The sequence below is a fragment of the Phaenicophaeus curvirostris genome, chromosome 1, assembly GCF_032191515.1.
Source record: "Phaenicophaeus curvirostris isolate KB17595 chromosome 1, BPBGC_Pcur_1.0, whole genome shotgun sequence".
In the NCBI taxonomy this organism is placed as follows: Eukaryota; Metazoa; Chordata; class Aves; order Cuculiformes; family Cuculidae; genus Phaenicophaeus; species Phaenicophaeus curvirostris.
In genome coordinates, this window is record NC_091392.1 from 126282046 (window position 1) to 126294544 (window position 12499).

Sequence of the window (12499 nt, forward strand, 5' to 3'; positions counted from 1 at the left end):
AGAGGTTTTTCACATGGAGTGGCACGCTGCAGCTCCAGGCCCTCTGTTGCTCATGATTAATGTATCCTGCTTTCTGTGTATGGGAAACCTTGGGCTATGCAGGTACATAACAGGCACATAAACAGGAAGAGTTCAGGAAGAGAATTTTGCTTATTTATTTCATCTAACCTCGTAGATTTGGTGAACTTTTTCCCTCTCTAAATAAGAAAATTGCTTGTTCTGCTTTTTGATGGATGACTCTGCTTTACTACACCACATTTTACAACAAATGCAGTATTTTTGGGAAGACTCATATTGTGCAAATCAAAGATATGATTTTGCATCATGACCAAAAATATTGTGGGACAGTGTCTTTAAAAATAGTATATATTCAGTGGTTTTATTCTATCAGATTTGTTCTCTTGTCCTACCTGCTGTACATCATTGTGTCACATTCTTTTGCTAAAAGACTTTTAGAGGGAAATATTTTCTCTCCTTCAATATTATGCACTTTGGACCTTGATTTTTAAAAGAGAGACAAATCCTCCTCCTGTTTTAGGGCCTAGATAGAGATATGTTTGATTGTATAGGCCACTCAAGAAAATATCTGAATTTGTTCCCTTACTTATCTGTGATCAGAATTCAAAGCATATAATATATCAGACTCTAAGTCACTCCTGGTTAATTAACATTATTGTATATTTATTGTCTCTCTTCCCATCACAAATAAGACCTATAGAGAAGTGTTGTGCTTTAGCCTCCGTCAGCAAGCAACAAACCACAGCAGCTACTAGCTCACCCCTCTCCACCTGGTGGGAAGGGAATTGGGAAGAAAAGGTAAAACTTGTATGCTGGGATAAAGACAGCTTCGTAGAACAGCAAAGGAGGAGGAAACTAACAATAATAACAGAACGTACAAAACAAGTAATTAGCTGCTTACCACCTGGAGAAAAAACAATGCCTGCATGCACCCCTGAGCCGTGATCTTGGCACGGTGCTGAACTTCAAACCCAGTCATGCTCAAGACCACTCCACCTGACCAGCTACCTGCCCCCTCATACACTAGACATGTTGTTGATGGCATGGAATATCTCACTGGCTAGTTTGATCAGCTGTTTGTCCTGGCTGTATCACTTCTCAGCTTCTTGTGAAAATTAACCCTTTCACTGCCAAAACCTGGAAATGAACCCCTTCCCAGATGGAGCCAGGATATCATCCACCCATTATTCTATACCATCTACATCATGCCCAGATCTTGCAGTTTCCAACTGGGCACCACTACTTTTCCTGTCTTTTGGTTTGTATATATTTACACACACATAAAGAGAGATCACTCCCTTAGTCCGTGGGCCATCCCTCCAAAATGATTGTTGAATTCATCTGCCATAGCAGCCTTTCGGAGTGGAAGAGTTGGTGTGCAGCACTGGATTTTCGTGTGCTGCATCTGGAGTTCAGAACTGATGTATCCGGCATGGCCTATAACCTGAGCTAAAGATGTCAGTCTCAGGGAAGTCTCTGGGTGCCCGTTGCTCAAGCCAGTTCTGGTTTCATTACCATTGCAACTTGCTCAGTTTCATCAAAGTTCATTCTTCACTAATCTTGGTGATCCTTATTGTAATGCATTTGATAGGACACATAGTAATGATAGAAGCAATGGCATACAGTATTAAATAGAGATTAACATTATACAGTTAAAATTATTGGCTATTCTTACCCAAAATCAAATTCTCTTGAGGTACACATGACATTGCTCCACCCTTCTGCATTACCCATCAAGTGCACCCAGGTCCTTGAGCAAAAGCAGTCCTGCGAATGTGTTTGCCTTTGCCTGAGGCAGAACTAGCACAGAGTGTTTTCCCTAATGTATTCTTCATGTGCACTACGGGGACTTTGTCCACTTCTATAGTATGTAGAAGTTTGGATTGGGCAGGGATAGCCGGATTGCTAGATCCCTGAGTGTTAACTAACTAGGTGATCTTTGTTTAACGTGTATCTCAATGTTTGAAGGTTCTACTACCCATTGCTCTCAGTGTAGTTTTTAGCAGTCCATCGTATTGGTTGATTTTCCTGGAGGATAGTGCATGATAGGAGATGTGATATACCCACTCAATGCCATGCTCTTTGGCCCAAGTATCTATGAAATTGTTTCCAAAATGAGTCCCATTGTCTGACTTAATTCTTTCTGTGGTGCTATGTTGACACAAGACTTGCTTTTCAAGGCCCAGGATAGTGTTCCAGGCAGTGGCATGGGGTACAGGATATGTTTCTAGCCATCCTGTGGGTGTTTCCACAGGTGCTAGTAAGTACATTGTAAGTACATGGTGCTAGCCTTGGGTTTGTGGAAGTGTGACATAATCATTCTGCCAGAAAGCAGGGGGGAAATAACAACAATAATAAGAAAAGAATAAACAAAGAGCATAATCAACTGCTTACTGCCTGGAGATAAAACAATTGCTGCATGTGTTCATGAGCTGTGATCCCAGCATGATGCTGAACTGTGAATTGTGCCCCTCTCTGTGACCACCCAGCCCACTACCCCCATACATGCTGAACATGATGTTGATGGCATGGAATATCTCACTGACCAATTCGATAGATTGTCCTGGCTGTGAAAACAGCTTCTTGTGAAAACTAACTCTTTCTTCACCAAACCCAGGAAATTAATGCTTTCCCAGCTGGAACCAGGACAAGAAGCCTACAAACCTGATGGCTCACCACTGATTGTCATGGCTCTGGTATCTAGATTAATGTTAAAGAATCATTAGGTTTTTACTCTGACAAGTTGGTCTTGAAGACCCAAGCCTGTTACATTTTAGGGTGTGCTTTCCAATGTTAGTGTTTCTCACTGATGCTGATGCATGGGGTGTTATGTGCTGATCTCCTCATGTGCCAGCAGACAGTCAGGGAAGCCTGTCGGTAGTAGTGTCTGCAGTGCCGCTGCCTGTTTGCTTCTCAGTGTGGAGCACCTGAGCTGATTTGGTGGAAACCACATGTCTGGGAGGAAGTGGGGGTCTCCTTCAGCAGCTTTGCCACTGGAACTGGACAGTATAAGAGCAGCCTGGCAGCCTAACCCCCTCCACTGGAGAACATGGGTTGAGGTCCCTAAGGGAGCAGGGCTGAGGGGCTGGTACTGTGCTGTGCCCCTATTGTAGACCAAGGTCCCACCAGAGTGATAAAATAGGATGAGAGACTGTGCACCTTGTGTTGGTGAAGTCAGTGGGAAGGTAGGAAACAGGCATCCTCACAAACTTCAGAAATCCTCTGGTCACCTTCCTGCCACGGACCTCATTGGTTTCCTGCCCACAGCCCCTGTGACCCTGTATTGCCCTGTGTTTACCTACAGCCTTTCACTACCACCAGCAGAATTTCATTGCTGTCTGAGAGGAGACCTAATTGCTCATTTGCTTTTCTGGTAGCTAAGTTCAATTTTTACCTAAACTGACAAGAAACCTTTGAACTGGTGCCACCAGTAGGGCATTTCTCTAACTCTTGTATGACCTTATTCCTACCTTGTCTCACCCCTGTTTGCAGGTTGCCTTATCAGACCTACCAGGTGGATGGATGGAGATATCAATAGCCCAATAAACATGATTACACTCTGATGATTCTCACTTTATGCGGTATGTTGTATGTCTAAAGAGGAAGAAAAGACCGAGTAAGTTTTGGCCACTTGTAAATTTTTCAGTGTCCTTTGCAAAGGGCGTGGGGAAAGCTGGGCAGGCATGCAGTTAACAAAACCAGCATGGGTAGTAGAGAGGTGTCGGTTTAATCATTTATCTGACTTTCCTCTTCTGCTTCCTGGCTAGTTTGCATTAGGCCCTGTGTGGATTCATGAAATTTGAATGAATTTACAATATTTTTCAGATAAGACCAGCCCTTGTGCTGAAAAAAACCAGAAGGTAAGATGTAGTATTCAATTATGTAAGAATAGAGAGAAAGTACAGAGGAGCTGACTCAAGGCAAATAGACTAAGTGTTGGAGAATGCTGTGGTGCTACCAATCTATCTTTTAATGATTATTTATTAAAACAGACAATATGTGAGCTCTCCCTTTCTGGCCTCTCTTCAGTTGGATGCCATCAATAAAGGAAGGCAAACAACAGTGGTTTTGGGATAGACATATATTAGGAGTGTGTTAGAGGCTACAAAGAGATGGTAAGAAGATGCAGGCATGAAAAGAGTATTGTGCTTGCCTTTTCTGCAGTGAAAATACCAGATGTGAATGCTGCTCTTGCTATTGATTTTCATTGACTTCACTGAGAAGCACATGCAGTTAGAGATGTGGAGTTTGATTTTATGTGGCTAAATACTTAAGCAAAGCTGTCACTGACTTTTCAAGGCAAAAATTTGATTACTGGGATTTTGACATCACTTTCTATTTTCTCAGAATTATTTTAAGATCTGGTATCGTTCCTGCATTTTCCCAATATACTTTTTTTTTGCTTCTCTGTTTTTTTCCTTTCTGATAAGGGCATTACTAAGGTATCTTTTGCCTTCTTTTTCTGCTTCCCCCCCCCTCCATTCCACTTATTTCTTTGCCTCTCTTTTCCCTTCTGTTAATTACCTTTCTCTCCTTGCATGTTTTCTGTTCTTTCATTTGCCGCTTTTTATCTCGACCATGCAAGCTCCCACTTTAATAGGTCAGCCACAAACAGTCAACAGTTTTAGATCAACTCTATTTTGCAGTGAAGAAAATGAGCCTTTCAGTTTATGAATAAAAATGTTCTTGATAACTTTTAATTACTTTTTCTAGCAGTTTGCAATGGTGAAAGAGGAAGTCTGAAGAGGGTTGTGAGGAAAACTATTCTGCAAAAGCAAATGCTGTGGCGTATATGACATTCTTAATTCTGAAAATATTAAAGAAGACATGCTTAAAGAAGGCATTTGATGGAGCTGGATGCATTAAACAGCTAATGCAGTGGGTCTTGCTATCAAGTGCTGCTTGTAACACAAATATTTCATAGTATTTAGTTGCTGCATCCTTTAATTGTCTGCACTGAATTCACAGGGAAATTTACAGAACTGTCTTCATGTAGTATGATCATCGAAAGATCTGAAGTACATCTGGAAAGGCATCTATAGTTCTGTTTAAACTTTTCTTAATGGTGAATTAAGGCAGCTCAGCCAAAGCTGTGAAAGATACGGGGGACATAAATGGCAGAAAAAGAATGCTTGAAGGAGGGACTTTTCTTTTACCCTGGTTAATGTTGCGTCTCTTCAGCCAGCTAATTTGGAAGGTCCCTAGTTTTGCATAGGCAGTAATTCCTATGGCCCTCTTAATGCAGATGCCTGCATCTAATTCAGATGTTGAGGTTAGAAAGCTAGAGCCTTCTGCTGCATCAGTGGGGAGAGAGAGATCCTGAAGAGCTTGTTGAAAGCAGGATTTTAATTCAGTTGGAAAGAATCTTTGTGTAGAGGACAAAAGGAATCTGGTGGGTTGCTTGCCTCAGGTAGGTGGTATGAATACTCAGTTGTGGAGCAAAGCAACTGCAGCGAAAATGCACTTACCTAAAGCTGTGCTAACATAATTTTGAATAATGAATATATGAGAGGAAACCAATTTGCTTTTAGATATCCCACAAACAGAAAAGATCATCAGATAAATTATTCATTGTGAATTATTTGCATAGGCCGATAGGAACTCATTAAACACTCAAAGACTGATTTGCAAGGAAGAAATGGAGAAAGCCTTTAGTCTGGATTTCTCTTCTCATAAATTTCCAATAATTGTCTCTACAGTGAATGAAATTGTCTCTTTCATCTGTTATTATTCTGCACTTCCTGGGCTATCTGAATGTTTTATGGCAGAGTTTTTCTGAGAGCCAAAGAGTTTGGATTTCACAGTTACATATTAAAGTGCATCAGAAAACAGTAGAAAACATCACATTTTCTCCACTTACCTGTGGCTGAATTGCTACAAATTTTAAAATTGCCATACTTAAAAGTATTAGCTACAGATACATAAATCTCCCATTTTTTAAAAAAACACGTCCCAGCCTCTACAGGCCAAGAACCCAGCTTTTAGATGAAGTAAGCTGACAAGCAATCCTAGGCGCATCTGTTTCTGAATACCCAATCCAAGCCAATACAAAGGGACATAGCTTTAGGCAACCTAAATCACTACATCATACTTGAGTTGGAAAATACTGGACTCTTGTAGAAAAAGAACCGAATCAGTATCTAGGTTTTTTCAAGTATTTTTTTTGGTGTCATGTGTTTCTTAAACCCTGGTAAAGATGTTTCTATGGCCAGCCTAGGCAGGATATTCCCAGCGCATGCCTATTCTTGGAACTCGGATATGGAAATTGAATTATATTTGCTGCAAATTAAGCTGATTTGTCTTGTCCCACCTACAGTGGTCATGTGAAACATTTGATACCTGTCCTTCTTTTATATCCTTTTCATACAGAAAAGCATTACTGTGGTTGTCCTTGAATTCATCTGCAGATGAATTGACTAAGTAGGCTTTCCTGCAGAAGGTATTATTTTCCTGACTCCTCACAGCCATTCAGTTCTGCTCCCTTTCCAAGTGTCATGCCCACAGTGTTCAGCTGAAGACTCATCAGCTCCAAGGAGAACAGAAAAAAAAGTCTGTTCCATGCCTTCTGTATGTCATTCTTCTAATAAATCGGCTAAAGATTAGACATAGCGGCTTTGTAGCATTGCTGCAATTTTTACTCATGGTGAAGCAGTGATCAAGTGCAACTCCAGATGTCCTTCTGCAGAACTGCTGTTTAACCATTTTTTCCTCATCTTGTGTTTGCACCACTGACTTATCTTTCCACTGGGGATTTGCCTTTTCTGATTTTTTTTATTGTTGATTTCACATCATTCTTCCAATGGGTCAAGTGCATTTTGACTTCTGTTCTCAACTTTTGAAATTCTGCAGTCCTTCCTGAATTAGGCAGACAATATTTTATTGATGTACTCTCCCTTCCACTATCCATGATGGTAGCAGTGAAAATGCTGAATAGAGCTGGCCATGAACAGCCCACATGGGATCTCCCTTTCAGTTGTCTGCTAAGGGTAACATTGAGTATGCAAAATATATGCATACACACACATCCACTGTAAATGTGTAGCAATGAAATGCAGAGATGAAGTGGAAATTTGATGTGATAGTTCCTATTGTGCCACAATAACTCTGGGATCTGAACACAATTAAATTTCATAGTCACCTTTTTTTTTTTCCCCTCAGATAGTGCCATTTGACACTGTAATTGCTTTCTATTCAAAGCATGGATCAAAACTGCTACCACCAAAAATACTATGATTCTGTAACCATTTTAAAAAATAAACATATGGCCTCTCCACATAGGATTTAATTCTAGCACTCATTGTACTTACAGTGGACTCATAGTGCATTGTTTTTAAAAATTAGTAGCATGCATGCCCCTTACATTTTCAGCAGTACTTCAGATATTTGTTGTTATATCGCTTTTCCCTGTTTCTGTGGTTTAGTGAGGAAAGCAGAAAGCGGTTCATTTTGCCAGAATTACGGATTGCTTTCTTTTGCCAAAGGAAGTTATATAGGCTTAAGCTGGAGGGGAATGGGCTGAGATCATCCTTTTGCGTTGGACTATCTTATGTGCGTGTGTGTGAGATAAATGAGAATGAGGATAAATGAGAACAGGAGAGAGAAGGTGGATGTCAGCGTGGGAGGGCAAGGTGCCAGGAAAATCTTTCTCTAAAGGACGACAGAGCTGTCTGGAAATGAGCGTTATCACTCCCTGAGGAGAGTGGGACAGTCCTGCTAGAGGTCTGTGAGGCAGTGGCTTCACATGACATGGAGACTTGGTGTTACAATCTGTGGATCCTCAGTAAAATGACTTTCTGCAGTGCTATGCACCACCTCTCAACCACACACGGAAGACCTTTTCCCCTTTCTTTTTTCAACAGGCTCTGTGGCTGAGAAGAGAGCCCAGGCATTAGAAACCCCTTGGTGTTTCATTACTGGCATAATGGGCTGCAAACACATTGCTGGAAAAACGTAGTCCTTTAAGCAATGACCTAGTTAAGACTTCTACATCTGCAGATATTTGGTTTTCCCACCTAGGCAGCTCCTAGCTAACCCCTAGTAAGCTGTTCCTCTAGTATCCTACTCTTTCTGGAAGGCTGTAGCTCTCTCTTTGTAGGTGTAATTCAATCAAACAGGCATTGCGTATTCCTCGCTAGTCATTGCCTAGTCCCACAGGCATTGCCTACCCATCCGCCTTGCTGGGAAGTTGCATAATGCTGCAGAGACACAATGGAGAAAGGGATATTTTTAAATGTGTGCTTTATTTTTTTTTTAAACCTGTATAAATAAATACAAAATGACAAAGAGGTTCATGTTTACTAAACATTGCATTTGATTGTATGACATTACACAGTGTGTGTCACAATAGTTCATCTTGTAATTGTGTCCTTTTAGCTGTTGGTGCATAATTCTATAACTCATAGGATACAATTAGTCCTGAAGCTGCATCCAGCCACCCTTTTAGTGGAACCCCTGAGTGCTTACAGTTGCAAGAGTGTATTAGGGGAGTGCTTGAGCCAATTGGCCAAAATTGGGGAATTCTGTAAAAGAGGTCTGGCATAGCAAAAGAAGAAGATAATGGGAGGGGTAGGGTAGATTCTCAAGAAAAGAAAGAGTATTAAAGCTTTGGAACATTTTTATTTCTGATTTTCTTCCCCTTAGTTGTTAACAGAATTAAATCTGAAATAACCAAAGTCAGCAGAGATCACAGGTTCATTTAGGAATATGAGCTTTTTCATGCTCACTGAGGGCAGGCAAATGGACAAACCCTGCATGATCAGTTTTTACCTGAAGAGCTGGTTCATATTTTGATAAGGGTAAAAATGTACTCAACCACTTGATGAAATGCTGATTCTCCAAGCCACTTACCATTCGCTCCCAGTGAAGGTCAACTGCCAAGGTTTTATAGACATACTCGGATCATGATTTGCATGCTTGCTTCTTTAAATTGCACTCCATGGGTTTTTTCATGTTCCTCCTCTCTTACTCTCTTCAGAAGGCTTGAATAGACCTACTTTATCTTCATATTTAGAGCTTGTAAAAGTATCTGCTGGAAACAATTTTTACATTCTGTTTGGCCTGTTCAAAGCAAATTGTTTTTTTCAGGTAGATTAGAATTTTGTGTAGATCTTTCGCATTGTTCTGTGAAATACATGTATTTCATATGTATTTTAGCAATGGGGGTATCTGTAAAGGATGACCCTTGATGACTTCAGATCTGTGACTGAACAACTAAGTATGTTTTATATTTGCTCACTGGCTGACTTAATGTACATTATGGGAGCTACGTCTAAACAAACAGTTATAGATTTGAACGGTGTGAGAGCACCAAAGAACTGGTGACATTGCGCATAAGCCATAACAAGTAGTCAAACGCTGTAGAGGAGTTTTGGATTTTGACAGTCTTTCACTGACTTTATTTTTCCTGGACCAGGGGATTTTTGGCAACATTCTGTCAATTCTGCATTCAAATCTGTGTTTCTACACAAATACTACATTTGCTATTCTTTGCTTTTGCTGTTGCCTTCCTGTGAAGTGCTGTTTGCTTGCGGTTCATCTGCCCCATCATCTTTCCTTGTCAGTGGAGTTAGAGCTCAATGCCTCCCTTCCCTTCAACAGCACTTTGAAATAAGTGTGGTGGGTATCTGCCTTACCAGGGAACTATTTACCACTTTACTTTTCCATAAAATGATTGTATCCAAACACAGGAACGCCACTGCTTTGATACTAGACACACTGCTATTACCTGTGTCTGTGACAAGACTGTGGCATTGCAGAAGCAAGTCAGAAAAGATACATCTTTTCTCGGCTCACCTTCTGCCGCTCACCTTCTGCCTCTCCCCTTCTGCACATAAGTTTTTGTAAAGGATTTCATATGCTTTGACTTTGTCAGTCCCAGTAAGATTTTCCTATCAGAACAAAGGTAAAAAAGTTAACCTTTTTTTTCATAAAAAAGATAAGCCAATATTTTGTGCTGAATATCTCAAATTCAGCAACCCTATCCACCTCTCCTCCCCTTTCCAGTATTTCATTTTCACTGGCCAACATGTTTTGAGCCCAGCTGCTACACTTTTCTTGGAGTATACTGAAAACCCATAGTTCTCCCAGGCTTAGGAGTGGAATATTGAGCATCTTTTGAAAACTCTGGTAGTGAAAAACGAGGCTCACAAAATCACTCATAACTGAGCATCATAAAATCAGTTGCCATTTAGCAAAAATAATGGGACTTTTACTTGCTTCTCAGTTCTCTCTTTCCCACTGTGGTCACCTTCATTTCCAAATGTGCTAGCAGAGGACAGAGATGGCAGGTGTGGAAAACCTTCTGGGGTGAATAAACCAGCTCATAATTAAAAAGATTTGTTTGATCTAAACAAAGTGTCTTTCAGCAAACAGTTATCTCAATAAAACGTACAATATGAATCTCAGATGGGTTGCATGGCTTGAAGCCAAAGGCTGAAGTCTACCAGGCACTGGAAAAGCAGAAGCATTAAGTATGCCTGGATGACATCCATAGCACATCTACACCTTAGCACATCTAGAAAGTACCTTAGAGGCCAATTTTTCTTATAAGCTTTTAATGAACATAAAAACATGAATGGTCTCTTTTGTACGTCTCTCTGATGAAGGAGGAAAAAAGCTATGACCTGCAGTGCATTGGGTATGGGCATTACACCTGTGCTGGTCCATGCTTGCCTCTGTGCCCCAGGTTGTTGGTCTTTCAGGCAGCGTTAGAGGGACCATCTGTCTTAGAAAGTGGACTGATGAGAGGAAACAGCCTTTGGCTTCAAGGGGAAGAGGGAAACAGTAATCTGGAATGTGATGGGCCACGCTTGAAACAAGTGTTATAAGCTATAACTCCCACGAAATCCGTGGAGGAGTGCTGATGTACACAAAACGTACATCATTAAATTATTTTCCCATTATTTTTTCTATTTCTCTCTTACCCAGGCTTCACAGTTTAAAGCTCCGTTGGTTGCAGTTGTCAGTAATTTAAAACTCTTACCTATTTTCAGCCTGGTGCTGGAACAGACCACCTGAAGAGCTCTCCAGGGCTGTGAGTACATTTGGGAGCTTTTCTGTGCAGGTTTTCATGGCATTCCCTACAGTAAACTTAGGCATTTCTCATCTGAGCCGACTTTTTGTCTCCCTTGACTTTCCAGTTTCCAATATATATTTGTCATTTCTATCTGTGAAATGTTCTCCATAAATTTATTATTTGCTTCTCACTTCAAACATTTTGTATTCTGAGATCCTGGCTTTTGAAGCACACGCTGGGCAAAAAAAGGAACTCATGGATGTTAGCAATTCTTTCTGTAATTCTGAAGTCACATATCTCACGTCCAGATTTCCCCTTTCTGAGCCAAAGTCTTTTAACCTTTTCCTGTAAATTAGATTCTTCAGGCTTGATGTCACCACTGACTGTGAGGCAATAACTCTTCCCTTGACGGAGAGGTCTGCAGAGTGTTGAATGAGTAGTTTAAATTGTATTCTCTCTCTCTCTTTTTACTCTCCCTTTTTCTGCACCTTCCATGTTATAAATCTGTTATATAACATGCTCACAGATGGCAATATTAAATATAATATGATGTGCTGACACTGAGCTTTGAATGCTTTGCCTTTGTAGATCTAATAATATATGTTATGTCACTTGTGCATATCAGAGTTATGTCAGAGCAGCAGAATGTTGTTGGTTTTCCTGTGACAGCTGCTGCAGCCACCCTTCCAGTAAGATCCAAGCTATTGACAGAAATGGCTCCCATCAGAGGGGCTAATGAAGAAGAATAATCCTCAAATTACAACGTGGCCATGGCCTCTGGAGGAAACACCACGAGCAGCTCGGCAGAAACCTACCTCTTGTGCAGCCAGAGATGTGGTATACTAATTGGTAAAACAGTCAATACACAAGTCTGGAAGAGCTTGCTGTACCATGCTGAGAGGAGAAAAAAAGAAAAATTCAATTGCAGATGTTCTTGGCTCAGGAATCACCTTAAGAGAGCTTGTATTTCCCACTTCCTGCTGTAGGTAATGCGCCTAAGGGCTCACTTTGGCCAGGAAGAAAATTGATCGCATCTTCAAAAACAAAAGAAAAAAAACCACCCTCCAACACATAAGTATTTGATGAGGAAGGTGTGGCTGTTTCAGAAACATTAAAAGTCAGCTGCTCTTCTCTAAGAATTGTAGCAAAAACGAGTGAGAGTCCATTTGTTATTATTCAGAAAGTTATGAACCAGAATCCATCTGACTGATTGCTGTTTCTGTATCTTATTGTACATATATCGTGCTAAAGTCTACAGCTCTGGACTTCAGGTAAGATCACGAATGATATCTACCTATTATTCCAAAGCAATGAGGTACTGAATCTGTATCTGCATTCATATAATTAGGCAGCAGTGAATTTTTATTTTCCATACATGGACAGACCTTGTCTTTTATTAGACAGCCTTAATATACATTACGGCTGCAAATCTTACATATGGTCATATAATTTCGCTCACTCTTCATT